We start from the raw sequence: 22,723 nt of genomic DNA on the forward strand, positions 1-22,723 counted from the left end.
TGTCGTTTGGGGACATCGTCCCATCGTTAAGGCTCACGGATTTTTTTGTAAATAATATGTTCGCAAAAGTCTGGAAAACTTCGTTTGTCTTTCAGTTTTAACTCACACACCCTCCCTAACCCCTTCCTACATTAAGATGACTCGCTGTGAAAAAGCTGAAATACTATACAAAGTGGCGTTAAACTCAGCTCACTGACTTAGAAATATAGTATTATAGTCTGTATGTTTTGAGTAGACATTATTTGGTTGGTTTTTCCCTTCTTTCAGGGATAAACATTGAATGTCTAGATGCGCTGCCTGACAAAGAAATATATCGTCTCACACAAAAAGCCTCCCTCCTTATAAACATAAGGAAAACTGTTTGTTTCGGGTTGTTTTTTATTTTCTCATTCAGTGATCCTCAGAGCATGTTTTGTATCCTTCCCATGTGTATGCTTAGTATAACGTATAATATTTATATTAATTAAGCGAAGATAAGATATGTGGGTGGACAGGTTGTGTATATAACATCCTTCTCCACTCCACTGCAACACCATCCCAATCTAGTCAATTGTATAAACACTATCTCAAACTTGTATATATGCTTCTCATCCATACCCTGTATTTCTCTTGCTTGACGGTATCAGAAACTGCCCCGAAACGTCGCTCCTTGTAATAAAGAAGTTGTTCATCCATATATCTTATCCTTACTTAGTACTCCAGTTTCTAAATGCCTCGCAAAGAATTATATAATAGTCCGAAATATTTAATGGTCGGTTGCTTCTTACATACCAAATATCATACCAATAATTTCAAAGTTTTCACTCTTCACTCTTTACAGAATCTTATTCAACAAAACAGACACGAAGGTACTTCCAACAGAATTGTTTTACAACAACACTTGTTTTCCAAACTTACAAAGATGAAAACGGGATTGGAACTAAACGAAATTTTCATCCTCAGTAAGCGCAAGTAGAAATAAAACATTAATTCAGCATCATGCACCGAATCCACATCACCATCCTCCTCCAATATCCTTCTTATTGGTGCTATCATTTTGCTTAGTCTTGTTTCCAAAATTATCTTTAGTACATCTTATTTTCGTATGCAGAGAATGGGCACAGCAGCCTGGCTTTGCCACCAAGGGCAAGCCAGCATTATGTACATTAAGTATGATTAATAAAGATATAAATACGGCTCCTTTCTTTCATGTAGAAAGGTTGGATTTTATCAAAAGCTTTTGGCTTTTAGGTCAGGACTACAGGGAGGGCAATTACTCCCAAACTGCGCTGATTGAAGTGAAAGCAAAAATGACATACAATAAACGTCATATGAGAGAGATTACATACTGACATACTGTATGACTGTATATCCAACCTCCAGATAATATTGACAGGTGTATTCCACTATAAATATATATGGAGCACGTTGGTTCACCTTTTTGCTAACACGTGCCAAAGACTTCATGCAGTTGCCTATTTTGACTTCTAGCTTATGTTCCCATGAGTTTTTTTTCAGTTGAACAATTGACTTGCCTTTGCATGTGTTTATGACAGGTGCTACAGAAAGGGTAGGATACACGCACCTTTTTGCGAATGCTAATTTTTAATTGATAGTGATTAATAAATACATGTTCGTGATGTATAGAGATTATGAATTACGTACCATGTTAATGTGCAACAGTGAGTGAGTGAGTGAGTTGGGTTTCACGCCGCTTTTAACAGTATTCCAGTTTTATCACGGCGTGTCAGCTTAATTGGGGAGGAAAGCCCGAAGTGATGCAGGTCTCAGACGTTCACCACTTCGGTGAAACCCACGAGCACGGGTATGGTGCTGACAAACCTAGAAACATAATCGGTGCGAACCGGGATTCGAACCCACAATCATAGGTTTCTGGCGTGCCCAAGGGAATCGCGGCGCCTTAGGCGACTGGGCCACCCCTGCCCCCAAATGTGCAACAGACTGCGTTACGGAACCAAGGAATATTCACCTACGTGTTAAAGAAATATCTCAAGAATTTCCTAATTGGAGAAACATATAAATGTTTGAGTCAAAGATCACTGGATTTAATTTAGTCACCTATTATGACAAGCAAGGGTGTGCCTCAAACCTGCCCTAATCCGGGATCAAGAAGATGGCAAACCACGCTAAGCGCCAAATGAGGACTCCGGTCCATGAATTAGGTATTACCTCAGAAATATCCGTCTATGTTAGTTTTGCGGTATTAAAGCTGGGTATAAAGTGTATTCTGTTCCGTTTCAAATTGAACTGAGAACGACATCAAAGAGATGCTAATCCCTTACCGTTTTCTCTGTCAACACAGACTTGTTTACGAGGCGGTCGTGTTTACAAATCACCCAGGAATTCTCACTGTGGTCATAATATTCGTTAACTCTATCGATTACTCGAAGTGCACGTCCACAAAGGGTGTCTCCAAATGACATGATTATCGATAGAGGGTTTCCTTTTAAACCTAACTGATCCAATGGGGAAACAGGATATACCAGGTTCCCAACTCTCTATTGTTCTATTTTAGAGGACATGAAATGGATCGGAAGGTCAACCTCGGTGACTTATTTCATTGCGTGTCATCACCCAGGCTGCCTTAGACCTGTTCCATAAAGCGATCGTAGAGCTACGACTGTGGTAAGTCTCTATTACAATATAATAGTTACGATCACCTTAGCCAAACGATCTGTTTTATGAGACGGGGTCCTGGTACCTTGCTCTTAAGGTCAACCACTGCCCCGATTTTTAGGACTTTACCTTTGAGTTAGTTTGATTTTGATAACACAATGTGTCACTTTTGATAACATAATGTGTCACCAGCCGCCATGAATCATATTACCGTCGCCAACGCTTGATGACCTAGTGGGTAGCTTGACATAGACTTGCGACTGACGTAGCGCTACGAATACTTTGTGGATCGGCCCCATGCACCGTACTGCTTGTTTAAGGGGGCGACGGAATTGGATCGGGTGCCGTCTAAGGCGCGGCGATTCGCTGTGCAGAGTTGCGTCCCTTGGGCACGCCAGAAACCTATGATTGTGTGTTCGAATCCCGGTTCGCCCCAATTATGTTTCTAGGTTTGTCAGCACCATACCCGTGCTCGTGGGTTTCACCGATGTGGTAAACGTCTTAGACCTGCATCACTTCGGGCTTTCCTCCAACATTAAGATGACACGCCGTGATATAACTGGAATAATGTTAAAATGTCACTCACTCACTCACTCTTTAAGCTGGATCACACTACGGACGTTAATATAGTGTCACGTGTAATGCGCTGTGATTTCTAGTTAAAATTCAAAACGTCAATGCCACAAAATAATCAGACGCCATTATTTGCTGAAACAGACCCCATAGTGATGCCATTCACATGAATGGATCACTGAAAGTCAGTAATGACAGCCGTCGTTCGCGAAACAAACGGTATCCGGAGTCGCATACAAACACGGTGAATGTGAAAGTAAGTAGAACAGAGAAACGAATACAATGTGTTAAACACAAGAAGTCATTCAGAAACGTTAACGCACAACACATATAGATGTATACATGCACACACACACCTACATGCATGACACTTGGCGAAGACCTCAACTTGATTCCTGAATCGGACGTCTTGAAAGCAACTACCGATGCGATTACATATCCTATGGGCCCGTTAAGATCCGGGGTAGAATAGGTCTTCAGTAACCCATGCTTTCCGTAAAAGACGACTAACGGGATCGGGTGGTCAGGCTCGCTGACTTGGTTGATGCATGTCATCGATCCCGATTGCATGGATCGATGCTCATGATATCCATCAGTGGATTGTCTGGTCCAGACTAAATTATTTACAGACTGCCGTCATATAGCTGGAATATTGCTGAGTGCGGCGTTCAACAGCAAACCAAACCAAACAGTTAAACATCGGTGCATCACCGAAATTGTTTCATCAACAATGTTTCACAAGGAGAATGCTATGTTAACTGCGTCATGATATATCAGTGGGATAGCACTAAAAACTGGCATAAGTCCTGACCAGTACAAGCAGCCACACACGCATGCTCGTCGCTGTTTGAGTGAAATTATCTTAGATTTGAACGCAACGTGTTCTTTTACGACGGCCATGTGTTTGTACAACATAGTCAGCTTCACTGAGTTTTCAGTCAATAACATAGGGACCGTGGTACCTGGCACATAATGGTTGACCAAGGATTGGCAAAAACACTGAGGCTTTATTGACAGGACTGAAATGTCTCTCTTGAAAAGTTTGTCACAAATAAAACGTTTTCTCCAGGGATTCCTCCAGGTTATCCTTAGCAACTTCAAGAGCTTTTGAAAGCCTAGCCCTAAATGATGAGACATACTCCAACAGCTTCATCTCAGACTTATCAATAAGCAAATGTTCCTTCAAGTGTTTTAAAGGTCCACGAACAGTATGGCCAAATGACCTAGGGGCTCCTGGAATCTCTTACAGCAAACAATAACAAATGAATGATTTTATCCTAATCCTTCACAGTCTCAAAACAGAAGTCATAATCATATACTTAAGAGTCTGATGAAACCCCACTGAAGCTCCTTGTGATTAAGCATGATAAGCACTAAACTTAATCTTATGCCTAACTAATGCATACCCTGTTGAGAAATACCTGACATGAAATCAGAGGCCTGGTCTGACTGATAGTCCCAGGCAAACAAACCATGGAAATGAACTTTACAAAAGCCTTAATAATAACGTGAGCTGTAAAGTTCCTTAAAGGAATAGCCCCTATAAACCTTGTCGAAGCACACGTGATAGTAAGCATGTGCCGATTTCCTGATTTAGGTTTAGGCAAAGAACTAACACAATCATGATCAATCATGACCCGACTGAAAGGTTCCCCAAAAGCTGGAATGGGTTTCAATGTGATATTAGGACTGTTTAGGATTGCCAACCATTTTGCACACATGGCATTTAGCCAAGCAACGTCATGCCAAAAATTAATACAAAAGAAATGGGACCAGTTTTGTTCACACCCTAATGACCTGTCAAAGGAGTTGCATGCGCAAAACTCAAACCATGCTTTCGATATGAATTTGGAAAAACAATTTGATGGAAAATCTTCCATTCATTATCAGCAGGTACATCTGGCGGACTCCATGTCCTCATTAGAACGCTACTCTTGAATTAATAGCAAACTGGATCCTTGTCAGCTCCTTCTAAAATGAGTGCCCTTTTGGCAAGAACTTTCCCCTGTAACTTAACTTACGGTTCACTATCCAGAACCGGTTTCTCAACAGTGAAACTGTCAGAATTTTTAATACTCTCAATCGAAAATTTATACAGGTCAAGATAAGATCCATTAAAGTGCCAGCCAAACCATAAGTGGAATCATTCTCAGAAGAACTTTTCTTAGTCATAGCACGAGTAACAACACACGAAAGGAAAATACCTGGAGTTTCTTTTTCAAGATTTTTAGTATTAGGCTCAAGACAAACAGCAGAATCAGCCAAATATCTTTCCCCTTACAAATCATTACAATGAGCATTTCTACAACAGGTAGAGTTTCTACAACCCCCACCTTGACCAACCCAGAACCAAATCTCTCTTCAAATTAAGAAAATGGAGAGGTGCACTGGTACAACCACATAAACCCTGCAACAAAACCTCAGAGTCTGCAGATGACTCCTCAGAAAGTGGCAAAATACCATCCAAAACCAGAGCTTGAAGAGCACTAATATCCCTCACAACGGTAATGGGCTTGACATTGGAACAGTCACCTTGAGCTGACACAAAGCCTTTACTAACAAGACAAAAGTGGGCAGGCCTTACTTATACGCTCCATCCCCCATCCCCCGGCTTCGACTCCAACATATTTCAAAAGTTCAGAACATGACAAGCAATTATATATTCTCAGAAAAAACGTTTATCAAATTAAACTTTGCTTTGCACTGCACCTCTCTTATTGGTATAGAAAGTGGAAAAAACATCCACGATTTTTTTTAGATATAGGTCTAGATCTGACTTAAAAAAACATATTCTAAGTTCAAAACATGAAAAAAATCCTATGTTATTAACAAATACACATATCAATATCAAACTGCACCTCTTCTATTAGTATAGAAACCATTCCCTAAATTCGAAAAGAATCCATGAAGTAGTTTAAAAGTATAAGGTGGCACAAATGTTGAAGTATACATGAAAAACATCAAAAAAAATTCAGAAAATACACATTTCAAAATCAAACTTGGCACTGCCCCTCTTTTATTAGTATGAAAACTGAATCTATGTAGTAGTTTTCAAGTTATAGGTCGCACAAATGTTTCAGTAAAACAATCTAAGTTATCAACTGGAAGAAGCTGTATTTTGTAAGAAAATCGTCGCACTGCATTAGGTATAAAAAGTGATCACCAAGTTTAAAAATAATCTATGCAGTAGTTTTCAAGTTACAGGTCACACACAAAAATGTCCTCGGAAGGACGGACGGATGGAATTCGTTGGTATAACCACAATAAAAGGTAGGTACTCCTCTCTCAAAACAACATACTTTGATGACTGATATCCAACAGCTATCTCCTCATCAGCCGCACCACAAAAAGGCTGTGGCCTGACATTCACAAAAGGATTCGGGGAAGAATGTCTGTTCTTGAAAGCGAGCTTTCTACACTCAGAAATTATATGCCCTGGCTTGCGGCAAAATCTACAAGTAGGCTCTGACGAAAACCCACCAGTATTTATAGAACCAACAAGAGTAGAACTTGACTTTTTTGTCAGCAAACTCAGAACAAGGTCTGTTAGAACTAGACCTAGAAGGGGATGAACTACCCTTTCCTGATTTGTAACCCAGCGAGCGCCTGCCTGTAAACCCTGAATGCTTAACACATACCCTGCGAGTTGGCGAATAATCATCAGCTAAACTATCAGCCTTGTGTAATTAATTCACTTCATTCTCATCAAGATATGTCCTAATGTCCGCTGACACACACTGCTTAAAATCCCCCAGCAAAACCAACTGCCCCAAACTATCAGCATCACCATGGGACTTCTTGTGAAGTACACCATCTATCAAGTGAGTTTCCTTCTCCCTTGCAATCTCAACAAAAGTAGAACCATCCCTTGTCTTAGCAGACCTAAACGTTTGCCTGTAAGAAACCAATTCATATGCCTTACAAACTACCGCCTTAACAACCTGATAATCAGAGCTGCTATCCTGAGCTTTTCCCCCAAACACATTTTGCAACAACATCGTCCTCTGATTTTGAGACCATTTCAATAAATTGCACTGCCAAATAAAAAATAATGTATACATGTAATTTTTTTTTAAAAATAGCTCTTATCTTAAACTGAAGTTTTGAGGGGATAGCCTTGTGGTAAAAAGCGTTCACTCGTCACGCCGAAGACCCGGGTTCGATTCCCGACATGGGTACAACGTGTGAAGCCCATTCCTGGTTTCCCACGCCGTGATATTGCTGGAATATTGCTAAAAGCGGCGTAAAACCATACTCACTCACTTACAATCATTAAAGAGCATAACCTCTAAGTTAAAACACATCCAAACTTACGGACTCGAGGAAGGTCGGGTGTTCGATACCACAAGACGTTAAAAGATGGTACTTGTTGTTATCCTGCCTGGCCGGATCGAGGTCAGCATACTGTGTCTGAGTGGGGTATTGATGTAAAGCTGCGGCATAATATCTCAGTGGGGTAGCACTATAAAATCGGCCTTAGACCGGACCAGTACAAGCAGCCTCACACACGTGCATGGACGTCGCTATGTAAGTGCAACAATCTTGGACGCGACGTTTAACGCCGTTTCACCCCACCTTGCGAGCATAATGAGAGAGACATTCTAATCAATTAAGCCAAAATGGAATGGTTCTATTTATTACTTTTCAAAAGTTTTCTCATCAAGTGATTATCTAATTACTATAACATCGTTAAACGTAAAGTAATGTATCACAAAATTATACATTGAGGATAATGCAATATTTTTAAAATTATTTTATCATGTGTGGCCGTTGCCGACGTCGACAGTTTCACATTGTGAAATCGTTTGATGAGGATTCGAGCCACGCTGACGACATGTTGTCCGACAAAATTTGAAATCATTCACTAGAGTGTCTAAACACAAATTAGTTCCGTCATTTCCAGATGAGGATTTATTGAAATGTTGCTTCAAGATAATGCGGGAATGAATAATTGATCTAACGGTTCATTCCTGAAAATTAATGGATCGTTTTTACAGTACAGTGACGTCGCAGTAGTATTTTAATATTAATTACAACGGTGGAAAGGTAAGTCAGTCGTCCAAGGCGCCGTGAATCGCTTTACAGAGTTGCTTCCATTATGCGTGTCAGAATCCTATGACCGAAGGTTTGTTTGTTGTTTTATGCCGCACTCAGCAATATTCCAGCTATATGACGTCGATCTGTAAATAATCGAGTCATTGACATCATAAGCATCGATCCACGAAATTGGAATCGATGACATGCATCAACCACGTCAGCGAACCTGACCACCCAATCCCGTCTAAGACCTGTAAATTCTGGCTTCCTCCCACATTAATGAAATAAAATGATAGCGGTGTTAAATCAATCTCACTTGTTCGCTACAACGAAATCAAGCCAAATATCAATAGTAAACTGGGTTTGGTAACACAACCATAATCATAAGAAATCTCTCCAGAAGCAGAGTCATAATCATAAGTTTATGTTTATGATCATGAATCACAACCAAATTGTGGACCAGTGAAAATCCGAAGTAGACTAGGTCTTCAGCAACCCATGCTTGCCGTAAAAGGCGACTCTGCTTGTCATAAAAGTCGACTAACGGGATCGGGTGGTCAGGCTCGCTGACGTGGTTGATGCATGACATCGATCCCAATTTCGTGGATCGATGCTCATGATATCAATCACTGGTTTATCAGATTATAATCGATTATTTACAGACCGCCGTCATATAGCTGGAATATTGCTGAGTGCGGCGTTAAACAACAAACCAACCAACCAAATAGTGACCCGGTATTCGCGAAAAGTCGAGCGTATCCTACCCCACCGGTGTATCCCGTCACAAACACATGCAAAGGAAAGTCAATTGTTCACCTGAAAACAAATGGTACAAGGAACATATGGTACAAGTCAAAAAGAAAATTGCATGAAGTCCTTCCAAACATATTTCCAACCTAATACTCAGACGTGTTGTAATTATATTAAATTACGATTCAGTGTGGTTGACAACATACCGTATAGGTCGTTATGGGTAGAGTAGTGAGAAGCTTTACTGCCAAGCGTCCCGTTCCTCAAAGCGAAGATAGCTCTCGGATGACCGTGAGTGTCTGTGGTACAACGCTGCTTTGAACAGTATGTCCGTTACATCACGACGCAGGCGTGTCGGAGAAAGGACGGACAGCTGTAAACCACGAGCCTTGGTATGGTGCTGACAAACCGTAGGCGAGAATCGGCGAAATCTGCGCCGCGAATTGTAACAATCATTACCACGGGACCAAAGCATTGATTATCATCGTGGAATGTTCGTTAGTGTTCGTGACAACCGACTATTCGTCATGTCCGATATTGTTGTGTACGGACTTTATTGTAAATCTGTTTACAGCTTTCATATTCACATACGAGTTATCATTAATTTCATCATTTCTATCATCACTAGCTGCAGCAGCAGCTGAGACCGTCCATTTCATAATCTTCAGGGTTGTGTTCGGGAATTCCTTTTTGATTTCACCATATTTTTGTATGTTTTTTGTAATGTACAGATTAAAATTTTAAAAAAGCAGCAAATAGGGTTTGTGATTCTGGCACAGTCAGGCTTGTTAGGCTCATCATCATCATCATCATCATCATCATCATCATCATCTCTACACGCAGGCCAGACAGCGAATGGGACTTCTCCCAAGAAGCGCTACCTACTTGAACCCACACAGGACTTTTCAGAGAATGTGAAGACTCCCAAACACTGCAGCCTTCTGCATCACCCAGAGAGTCAGAAGGGCTGTATTCCTGGCAGCACGCCCATGGTCCCTCCCAATGTCCGTCAACAGAATGGGGGGGCACAACTTGGTACTTGGGATGCAAGCGTCACATTTCGAAAGCGAGGTCCCCATATTTCCCATGTTTTTCCTGAATCTTGTCAATCACATTATTGTCAAAGGGGACAGAAATTTCAATGATAGAAATTATTTTACTGGAAGTACAAAAAAGTACAAGATCATGTGTGTTGGCCTTGATACGTCTGAGGCTGTATACGGGTCTATTCCAGAGAATTTTGGATTTATCATTTTTCTACATATTCTTGGTCGTACCATGGATGGACCTCTGTATCAAACCACATGCATGGCGAGGACGGTAATAAAAGGATCGAATCACTCCAACATGTCGCTTAAGACACTGTGTTGTGCAAAAGCTGGGCATCCACTGACAGTCTTATTAAATTCATTGCATAATCTGCATTTCATATTTACATTTTGATGCAAAATCACACATTGAGGGTATCGTGTGGTCCTGAGCAGCAAAGAGAAAGCCTTCTGTTTCAGTTTTCAGGCCAGCCGACATCATCCAAGCGAAGGACTCTGTGGGGATGCTTTACTTTTCAACACATTGGACATTAGTGAGTGAGTGAGTATTGTTTTACGCCGCTTTTAGCATTATCCCAGCAATATCACGGCGGGGGACACCAGAAATGGGCTTTACACATTGTACCCATGTCGTGAATCGAGCCCGGGTGTCTTCGGCGTGGTGACGAGCGAACGTTTTAACCCCTAGGCTACCCGACCGCCCCAACTGCACATTAACTCGATGCAGTGCTCGTTCAGATAGCCTCTCCTTGACAAAACTGAGTCTGGGCTTGTTTGATATGACACTTCGCTTGGTTGACACCCATTTCATTATGATAAGTAGTAGTAGTAGCAGTAGTAGTAGTAGTAGTAGTAGTAGCAGTAGTAGTAGTAGTAGTAGTAGTAGCAGTAGTAGTAGTAGTAGTAGCAGTAGCAGTAGTAGTAGTAGTAGTAGCAGTAGCAGTAGTAGTAGTAGTAGTAGCAGTAGTAGTAGTAGTAGTAGTAGTAGCAGTAGCAGTAGTAGTAGTAGCAGTAGTAGTAGTAGTAGTAGTAGTAGTAGCAGTAGTAGTAGTAGTAGTAGTAGAAGTAGTAGTAGTAGTAGTAGTAGTAGTAGCAGTAGTAGTAGTAGTAGCAGTAGTAGTAGTAGTAGTAGTAGTAGTAGTAGAAGTAGTAGTAGTAGTAGTAGTAGTAGTAGTAGTAGTAGTAGCAGTAGTAGTATCTAAGAACCGTGAAAAAGTTAAATGGTAGGATTCCGAACATTCTTCTTCCAAACAAAAAGAAAATGTTATAATGTCATATAATTAATACCGTAATATATTCCATATGTTTTATGTCCTTTCGCTGCACATCATACCGCTAAATGTCAACATTATTACCACGAAGCCTGCGAGCCTGAGTTGTTTACATGTTTACTCACATTCCACATCCTCTTTAACGAGTTTCGAATTCTGAACAAAGCAAGTACTGCAGTGCGAATTGTCCGTTAGTTTTTAGGGTAGGAAAGTAAGGTGTCCGTCTCCTGTCATGCGTCATAAGCCATAGGTCTCTGTTAAAGTATAGCCGTTACGGTCACCTCAGCGCCGTGATCGCTATGGAAACGGACCTCTGGTTCCTGCTTTTCAGCGTAATGTCCGATACATAAGGGTCGACCGATACATAATGGGTCGACCATTTATTTGCACATCATCATCATCATCATCATCATCATCATCATCATCATCATCATCATTTATCTGAAAGGAGAAGCCAAACAATTTGTTGGGAACCACATCACATACATGTTTCAGGACGTTAAACATGTTGATCGGACAAGCATTTTTGTTGTATATCCTGAGACCCTCTCATTAGAAATCACAACATCGCCAACGCTCTCACACGATCCCAGCGATCCATGCACAGAATAACAGCAAAAGAGACTTCTAACATTTCTAGAACAACCTTTGAAACACGGCTTGAATCAGCTGATTATGTGTGAGGCACCGCTAATGCCAGACGAAATTGAACTCAGGAGAAATAATGTTGCCAATTAGAATCATACAAGGCTTGATTTAACATGACAAGGGTCAAATATCACGCTAAGTGTGACCGGCATTCTGATATCATTGGCACCAATACGTGTACAGAATTTCCAATTTCGTCCAATGATATTACCAAAGCAAGAATCAGGAGACAACGACTCGCTCACTGACATGCATCCCAAGGTCGTGGACATCAATGGATGACCGTCTTTCTTTAAATTAATGTGTCATTTATATTAAAAAGTCAGGCATGTAATGTTGTTTCATCTTTATGGAATGTGACAGTTCCGTGTGGATTTATTGTAAACGAAACTGTAGTTTGTTAAATGTTTGACATAACTATATGATGTTTTGTAGAAAGGAAACGCTCTTTTTCAGGGCATTATCATTTGCAGAAGCCCTCTGGCTGCCATGTCCAAGACCGTCCACATATACAACACGTTCCCTGTACTTAGACTGAAGCAGACCTATTATAATGTAATATCATGTAAATAATGTATCACGAAACATTAAACAACCAAACAAACAAAATTTAAAAAAAAAATTAAATACATTCAGAAAAAATTGTAAGTTTTCATGCAATCGGAACACACAAGTTGAGATGGGAAATATATCTGTTGTTAGTTTAAAAAAAATAAAATTGATATTCATATTGTGGGCAGGGAGTCCTCTCACAGTATTATGATTAAATGTTGAAAACACGCACCAATTATTCAACAGCCTCTTACAAGTACTGAGATGGTTGATGTGGTGACGTCCAATGGCCGACGTGAAGAATGGTTCCTGGTACTCTTCGATTGGTGGCATCTTTATGATGTCGTAGCGACAGTTTCTATTGGTAATCATGTTAATCTTTATATATTTAGCTGATACTCAAGCATGAGGTGTTTGTATTCAAAACCTGTTTTGGATATATTATTATATCAAATGTAAAATAACTTATTTATATTTAACATCCTTCAATATATGAAATATCAGTATTCATACCGACTGTAAATATTCAGTTAAAAGAGAATTATTTGCGTTGTTTGATATGGATTTTATATCTTGCAATGGGGTACGGATTGCCCAGTCATCTTAGGCACCGCAATACCCTGTGTGGAGTTGCCTCCCTCTGGTGTGCCAGAAAGCCATGATCATGGGTTCCAATCCCGGTTCGCTTTAATTATCTTTCTAGTTTTGACAGCACTATACCTGTGTTCGTGGCTTTCACCAAAGTGGTAAACATCTAAGACCTGCATCACATCGGGCTTTCCTCCCACATCAAGCTGAGATGCCATGATATAACTGGGATACTGTTCAAAGCAGCGTTAAACACAACTCATTCACAAAACATGACTGTATGGTTTCAGAGCAGCTTCGCTCGTCCCCCCTGCCTCCCCAATTACATCGCCTTTGACAACATGTAATGGGAAGTTGAGGACCTATCTTGTGGTGAACGTACTGGGATTTACCACGAAGGCAGCGGCTGAAGAATGTTCTATTTATTTCAAGGGCACCACTGATCACTGAAAAGCCGTGGGTCGACCATCAATCAGCAATGATTTTGTTTTAACCTATTATTTGGCGAGAAATTTCGAAACATTCTACACAACATGAAGAAGGAGGTGAGGTGAGGTGAAATTGGGTTTAACGTCGCGTCCAAGATTATTGCACTTATATAGCGACGTGCATGCACGCGCGTGTGTGTGTGTGTGTGTGTGTGTGTGTGTGTGTGTGTGTGTGTGTGTGTGTGTGTGTGTGTGGCTGCTTGTACTAGTCCGGACTGATGCCGATTTATAGTGATACTGAGATACCATGCCGCAGTTTAACATGAATACCCCGCTCAGACAAAGTAAACTGACCGCGAGCCCATCAGTCCTTGTTTTAGCCCCTTAATTCCGAGGCCAGACAGGGTAGCAACAAGTACCATCTTTTAACGTCTTTTGGTATGACGCGGCCGGGGATCGAACCTCCGGACCTTCTTAATAATGTTCATGTGCTTGTGTGTGTGTGTGTGAGAGAGAGAGAGAGAGAGAGAGAGAGAGAGAGAGAGAGAGAGAGAGAGAGAGAGAGAGGAGGGGTGGGACGGGGTCGGTCAGACGGCTATCAGTCATCTAAGTCGCCGTGCAAAGTTGCGTCCCATAGGCACGGTAGAAACTATGATGGCTTGTTCGAATCCCGGTTCGCCGTGATTTTATTTCTAGGTTTGTCAGCACCATTTCGTGCTCGAGGGTTTCACCAAAGAGGTAAACGTCTAAGCTCTGCATCACTTCGGGCTTTCTTGCCAGACCAAGCTGAGATGTCATAATGTAACTGGAATACTGTTCAAAGCAACGTTAATTCCAAACTCAGTCACACAACGTGTACTTCTAGCACATTGTTCATCCTACTCACAGCATTGGTAAGGGCAGAAGCAGAATAAAGTGTATTGGTTTTTGTCAAATGTGCGTCATTTGATATTCTGTGGGAAGCATTGGAATCTTTGTAAGAGAACGAATGTGTATATAATTACTCTCACTGATCATTAATAAACAATTACTTTTCTTTTCTTGAAAGGGGTAGCCAAATAAATGGGGACCCGCAACAAATATTTATTTCAGGCCATCCATTGATAAAACTATATTTTCTCTGGAAATATTTACTTCCTTAAGACACAAATGGATAGTTGGGACACAGTCAATGTCTCAGCTGGTAGCTGTAAACCAATGGATAATGAGGACACACTCTCTGTCTACGGTTCATGTAAACCAATGGATGGTGAGGACACACTCTCTGTCTACGGTTCATGTAAACCAATGGATGGTCAGGACACACTCTCTGACAACGGTTCATGTAAACCAATGGATGGTGAGGACACACTCTCTGTCTACGGTTCATGTAAACCAATGGATAATGAGGACACACTCTCTGTCTACGGTTCATGTAAACCAATGGATGGTGAGGACACACTCTCTGTATACGGTTCATGTAAACCAATGGATGGTGAGGACACACTCTCTGTCTACGTTTCATTTAAACCAATCGATAATGAGGACACACTCTCTGTCTACGGTTCATGTAAACCAATGGATGGTCAGGACACACTCTCTGTCTACGGTTCATGTAAACCAATGGATGGTGAGGACACACTCTCTGTCTACGGTTCATGTAAACCAATGGATAATGAGGACACACTCTCTGTCTACGGTTCGTGTAAACCAATGGATAATGAGGACACACTCTCTGTCTACGGTTCATGTAAACCAATGGATGGTGAGGACACACTCTCTGTCTACGGTTCATGTAAACCAATGGATAATGAGGACACACTCTCTGTCTACGGTTCATGTAAACCAATGGATGGTGAGGACACACTCTCTGGCTACGATTATGTAAACCAATGGATGGTGAGGACACACTCCCTGTCTACGATTATGTAAACCAATGGATGGTGAGGACACACTCTCTGGCTACGGTTCATGTAAACCAATGGATGGTGAGGACACACTCCCTGTCTACGATTATGTAAACCAATGGATGGTGAGGACACACTCTCTGGCTACGGTTCATGTAAACCAATGGATGGTGAGGACACACTCTCTGTCTACGGTTCATGTAAACCAATGGATGGTGAGGACACACTCTCTGGCTACGGTTCATGTAAACCAATGGATGGTGAGGACACACTCCCTGTCTACGATTATGTAAACCAATGGATGGTGAGGACACACTCCCTGTCTACGATTATGTAAACCAATGGATGGTGAGGACACACTCTCTGGCTACGGTTCATGTAAACCAATGGATGGTGAGGACACACTCCCTGTCTACGATTATGTAAACCAATGGATGGTGAGGACACACTCTCTGGCTACGGTTCATGTAAACCAATGGATGGTGAGGACACACTCTCTGTCTACGGTTCAACTGATAAACCAATGAACGGTGGGATGCACGCCTTGTCTCAACTTATAAACCAATGAACGGTGGGATGCACGCCCATTTTTTATTTCCTCAGCTCATGTTTTCCATAACTGCAAAACGTAGAATACACACCCACATGTACATACACTGCTATAACTACTATTAGTATCCATGATTTTTGTTTGTGACAAATATGAAACATCAGGGTATTTCATTTTCATTAGGAAAACCCGCACAGTGACAGTATTCCTTATCGACTACAAGCCAATGTGTCTCAAGAGGGTTTTATATGAAGCTGTGCAATCTTAATACTGATTAAGTGATCCGTCTTCTATGAAAGGATGTTGAAACAGTGCTGCAGGCATTGCCTTCTGACGACCATCATAGCTGAGAACGACAAGCTTAAGCGAGCCACAGGCTGATGAATTACGTCAGTTCGTTGCCACTAGGGCTCACCCTTGGTAGAATGAGTTGGTGGGTCTGCGTTTGTACGGAGTGAGTGAGTGAGTGAGTGAGTGAGTGAGTGAGTAAAATAGTAAATTGTTAGTAAGTAAGTGAGTGAGTTGGAGTTTGATGCCTATTATGACATCATTTTAAACGTTTGGATTCATTTCCCTGTTCTTACTTGTACCATGGCCATGTGTTCCCGTGTTGTTTTAGGTGAACAATTGACTTGGATGTACATGTGTTTGTGACGGCTTCCATCAATGGGACAGGATACGCGCACTCTTTCGCGAACTCTTAGTATCATCACTATTGGATCGGGATTCATAAACACATTCTTAACATATAATCGACTCTGCTTTCAGCAGAGATTACTTATATTTATGGTTATAGAAATTACGTCGTCCCTTTTTTATTATTGTTTGGTCGGGGCTAGGTTTCTTAGATATAGAATATTTTCTCATTAAAATTAAATGGTCAGCGGCGGTCCCCATTTATCGAACTACGGTTATAACGAACTCAAAGGGATTACTAATTTCAGTTCGTTATAACCGTAGTTCGTTATAAGCATATATACAGCATAACTACAGCAAATAGTCGGGACCAAAAAGTAAGTTCGTCATATCCGTCAGTTCGTTATAAGCGTGTCGTTTTAACCGTAGTCTGCTGTATTTTAATTGATGTATTTGATGTCAATAACATATGTCGTCACAAAGCGTTAAATCTCTGACAAAAGTATACAATCGTTCACTTTTGTCAGATGGATGGAAATGAGATTAAATATCTCTTTCAAACTACAGTGAAACTTTGAAGAGACGGACATTGTTAAATCGAAGTATCGCTTTAGATGAAATGGCTCATCACGATGATGTCATACTGATCGCGACACGCCATTCTTCTGGCAGTTTGGATGTAAACTCAAGACGTTATTACTTTACCGACCTTTTAACATGCTGGTATGGGCTGCCATTTTAGTTGGGGACGGGATATTTTTTATCATTTATGAAGAGGCAATATTCCAGCAATATCAGGGCAGGCGACACGAGAAATGCGCCTCACACATTGTACCCATGTGGGGAATAGAACCCAGGCCACTAGGCGAACGCCCCTTTCGAAATGAGGAGCCGAACAATTTAATTTTTGTCCACAATGTTTTCTTTTTCTGAACATCCAGCATCCAGCAAAATATTTCTTCTTTCAGAAAAAAGGACATATTTGTTTCTCAATTTCTTTCTGGAAAAATAGGGTATTTTTTTATCAATCCGAATGAGGATCTGATATCGCGCTCTTCAACACTACCAGAAATGGCCTTCACACATTGTAACTATGTCGGGAATCGAACCCGGGTCTTCGGCGTGACGAGCGAACGCTTTAACCACTAGGCTACCCGACCGCCCCAATACAATAACCGTGCAGCCATACTACAGTTAAACAAAGTTGTGAAGCAAGAAGGTGGGTGATGGGTGACGGCTGATGGGTAATGGGTGATGGGTGACGGGTGACGGGTGATGGGTGATGGGTGAAGGGTGATGGGTGACGGGTGACGGCTGACGGCTGATGGGTGACGGGTGACGGGTGATGGGTGACGGCTGACGGCTGATTGGTGATGGGTGACGGGTGATGGTGACGGGTGACGGCTGATGGGTGACGGGTGAAGGGTGATGGGTGACGGGTGACGGCTGATGGGTGACGGGTGACGGCTGACGGGTGATGGGTGATGGGTGACGGGTGATGGGTGACGACTGATTGGTGATGAGTGACGGGTGATGGGTGACGGGTGATGGGTGACGGGTGATGGGTGATGGGTGACGGGTGATGGGTGATGGGTGACGGGTGACGGGTGATGGGTGACGGGTGATGGGTGATCGCTGACGGGTGATGGGTGACGGCTGATGGGTGACGGGTGATTGGTGATTGGTGATGGGTGACGGGTGATGGGTGACGGGTGATGGGTGACGGGTGACGGGTGATGGGTGACGGGTGATGGGTGACGGGTGATGGGTGACGGGTGACGGGTGATTGGTGATGGGTGACGGCTGATGGGTGATGGGTGACGGGTGATGGGTAATGGGTGACGGGTGATGGGTGATGGGTGATGGGTGACGGGTGACGGGTGATGGCTGATGGGTGACGGCTGATGGGTGGCGGGTGACGGCCGATGGGTGACGGCTGATTGGTGACGGGATGGCCAGAGAGAAGTAGCTACGTGCTACGCCTGGTAACTGAGATTTAACATAATCAAACGAATTCTGGCTGACAACTGTTCTGAAAATATCTGAATCATAAAAAGGTAATCCCACTCCGGTTACATAATTATGTAAAAACTTGATTGAATCCAACAATAAATGTTGAATGTTTTAATGTGAAGTTTTCACGCCGTTTCTACTGGTCGACATGCCGGTCACATGGTCTGGAAACTGACGTGCATAGCGTCTGATCGACTCATTTTGACGTTCACACAAGGACATTAATACTGACAGACTTCTTCGGCATTTCTGAAGACAACACTGGGAATTCCCAAGCTTGAACAACTGTAATACCGTTGTTTTATCAATTAGACACTTTGATCTTCAACTGAAGGCTTTTGCGTCCTTTGAGACAATTCCTTGTGGACAAAACGAAGAGTTTCACACAAAAGATATGGACTCCGTAAACTGGCAGTGACAATCAACAACATTCTGCAACAACATGATACTTTACTCCACCATTCGTGCAGTTGGACCTCATTCTGTGAAAACTATTCTCCAGGGAGGCGAGGTGGTGGGGTGAAATGAGGTGGCGTTCAAGATGATTGCATTCATATAGCGATGGACATGCACATGTTTGTGTGTGACTGATAGGTCTTCAGCAACCCATGCCCGTCGTAAAAAAAGACTATGCTTGTCTTAAGAGGCGACCTATTGGGTCGGGTGGTCAGGCTCGCTGACTTGATTCAAGCATGTCATCGTATCCAAATTGCGTGGATAGATGCTCATGTCAATCACTGGATTGTCTGGATTATTTACAGACCGTCGTCATATTTCATGAACCATGGGAAATCCAGATCTGAATACCCAGCTAAAAAATGAACGGCTGTTTATAACATGTGAACTGGCTGAATGTGTCATCATGACCCGTCGTGCTGGATTGTTGTTCATGCTTTCAACCAGCGGTTTGTTTGGCCCAGGCGCGATCATTTACTGGTTGCAGTGATATGACTGGACTGAGGCGCTCAAATATCACTCCACTTTTCAAAAGCGACGAGAAACCAGAAACTTATTTCATGAGGCCTTAGATAGAACGCTGTTATTAAATGACATCGGACACCGGAAAAACATCCATTAATGCATTTTCAGAGTTCTATAACTCAATAAACCATGTCCTTTCTCTCTAAGTGCTCATGACGTGTCTCTGTTGCAGCTCCTCATGGTTAATAGTTTTTCATTGCCTCAATTATACCTTGCACGCATTTATGTAACTCTAGCGTGACAGGTATGAATCATGACGTGGGAGGGACGTGTGACATGTTGTTTATTGATTGAATTATTTACACTAAAATATGACATGAAGAGATCATATGTTTTGAGGTTATGTTTTTTCAACTTGTATTTTGCAAAAAAGCAAATTGCTATACGCGGGTGTTTGAATTTCAAACTGTTCCTGCAAAATAGGAAATCTTTATCAATCTTGAAAATTCCAACATCTCATGACATCGCAATTGGAATACGATTACATGTATTCTCGTGACAAATAGTGTTTGAATATTGATGAGACGCGACTATCTTTCAACGCATACACACACAATAGGTAGGAACCACATTTCTGCTACCATTGTTCAATAATGTTCACGAACCGTGGTTATAAGTGAGGATGAGTTGGGTTTAACAAGGACACCATGGCGTGCCAGCTTGACGTTAAAGGAATTCCTGAAGTGACACAGGTCGTTGGCGTTTATAACTTTGGTGAAATCAACGACATGGTGAAGTGTTGACCAATTTATGATTGTAGGCAGGACGTATCCTTATACACCCAAGGGGCGCAACTATAGCTAATCAGTGACGGGCCTAAGACTACTGGACCCCAGAGCCACTGCGTCGGTGAACAACGATATACGGTTTTCCCTTTGGAGTAGAGTGGCCTCACATGACATGAAACTAACGTTCTGTCATTTTCGTATTCATAAAACAAGCCTTTTTGTGATCGCATGAAGCTTACATCTTTCCGCCACCGAAATGATTAACAACGAGATTCACGGGAGGTGGGTTTTTTTATTAGTTGGTTGCTCTTAACCAATACAACCCGGGAGTTCTGACGTTAAAACACAATCGCAATAGTTGCTAAATCACACCTACAGACAACAGAACTCTTTGTTCATACGACCGCCTCCGTGGTCTTGTGGTAGAGCGTCCGCCCGGAGAGGGGAAGGTCCAGGGTTCGATCCCGGGCCGCGTCATACAAAAAGACGTTAAAAGATTGTACTTGTTGTTACCCTGTCTGGCGCTCGGCATTAAGGGGCTAAAACAAGGACTGGTCGGCTCGGAGTCAGTATACTGTGTTTAAGTGGGGTATTCATGTTAAACTGCGGCATGGTATCTCAGTGAGCTAGCACTATAAATCGGCATCAGTCCGGACTAGTACAAGCAGCCACACACACACATACACGTGCATGCACGTCGCTATATAAGTGCAATAATCTTGGACGCGACGTTAAACCCAATTTCACCTCACCTCACCTTTGTTCATACGTTTTTCACATGAATATATTCGCGAAATGACGTAAGTACTAACAAAACCTTGACCATCACCGGTATTGAGTTGCAAGCTTCTCCATTATTTGTGTGTATGTTGTTTAACGCTGTACTGAGACATTTCCAGCTATATGACGGCGTCCTGTAAAATATACCATTCTGGACCAGACAACCCAATGATTGACATTGTGAGCAACAATTGAGGCACGATGCCAAGAGGTGAGTTGCGCCCCTGAAACGTGCCATACATCACATATTCGTCCTGAAATATGTTCCGGGTTTGTCAGCACGTAAACGTCTGAGACCGGCATCACTTCGTGTTTTCCTCCGAAGTCCTGGCGACCCGTGAAGATCCGGGGTAGAAAAGGTCTTCAGCAACCCATGCTTGTCGTAAAAGGCGACTATGTTTGTCGTAAGAGGCGACTAATTAATGTGATCGGGTGGTCAGGCTCGCTGACTTGGTTGAAGCAGGTCATCGTATCCCAATTGCGTGGATCGATGCTCATGATGTCAATCACTGGATTGTCTTGTCCAGACTCGAACCTCAAACATGCGGCTATTTATGTTCAAGTGAAAGCACCTTGGATGCTAACCGATGCATGTATGCTTCTTTACAGATAATCCGTGATATGATTTGTCAATAATGTACCAGTACAAGCTGGTTTCGGAAAGGTGTCATGATTTCACAACGTTATTTGGTTTAAAAAATGTGAAATTGTTTAAAAACGTTCACATTAGTTTCACAAAGGTGTCTTGTTTCACAAACTTATTTCACCAGTTGGAATGGTTTCATAAAGTATCACCAAAGTTGTCATGGTTGTTCAATCGGGTTTTCATTACACGTTGATCAGCCTCGCCGTGATATAACAGACATTCTTTCCAAAGCGGCGTTATACCTATTCACTCACTAATTCCCCAATTGATGTTACTTCTACTAGTTTTACTTCTAGCATCCTTCTACCACATAAGAAAGTCAAAGCGAAAGTTACCCAAAGTTTAATCCACTTTCAGCAGAACATACTAAAAAAACAATTTGTTGTCAAACCGATTCTCTCAAACAGACAAAATTCAGAAAACAAAAATTAATTAATTTTGGTTACTGTAATGTTTTTTTCTCTTTCATGTCTGAGTACTCTGCCTTAGGGACTAAAAACTAACTGTTGAGCATTTTTTGGCCAACAGATCCCGTTTGCTTCGTTCGCCCGCTTGCATGTATAAAATAATACGAAAAAAGCATAGGTTGCATTCCCAAACACTAGACTTGCCAGATCAGAGTGAAAACGTCGTGACGGGGTGAACTGTTGAAGGGTTTAATTTTGTTTATCACGTCATTGTGCGTGTAGGATTCCTAATATAGATACAATGTCTGACGACCGCCGTCATATAGCTGGAATTTGGCTGAGTGCGGCGTTAAACAACCCAAACAACAAACAAACAAACAAAAGAATACCTTAAGCCTATTCTTGTGACTCCCGGCCTCATATTTCTGGAATATTGCTGAATACATATTCAGTATTAATTTAAAATATCAGACCATCCTCGATCATAGAATGCCTACAGTTTGTAATCAATATTTGAAGTGAGTTATGCTCTGATGCGTACGCGCAACGAAGGCGCAACCCGTGAACGCCATGTTGGCCACTGG

At 42.0% G+C, this 22,723-nt stretch overlaps 1 protein-coding gene across 3 annotated transcripts in view; it reads right to left on the reverse strand.

Annotated features, from left to right (window-relative positions):
* Window positions 1-22,723, reverse strand: part of LOC124148049 (PDF receptor-like) — a 257,692-nt gene that overhangs the window by 197,552 nt on the left and 37,417 nt on the right. The window contains exon 1 of one of the 3 annotated variants that reach the window (XM_046518981.2): window positions 9,183-9,376. The exons of 1 other annotated variant lie outside the window; for it this stretch is intronic. The gene's annotated coding sequence lies outside the window, so the exon portion shown is untranslated. Of the gene's footprint in view, window positions 1-9,182; window positions 9,377-22,723 lie in introns of those variants that run through there. One more of the 3 variants, XM_046518982.2, reaches the window with a different exon arrangement.

This window comes from Haliotis rufescens, unplaced genomic scaffold, assembly GCF_023055435.1.
Source record: "Haliotis rufescens isolate VD_foot unplaced genomic scaffold, xgHalRufe1.0.p SCAF_10, whole genome shotgun sequence".
NCBI classification, from domain to species: Eukaryota; Metazoa; Mollusca; class Gastropoda; order Lepetellida; family Haliotidae; genus Haliotis; species Haliotis rufescens.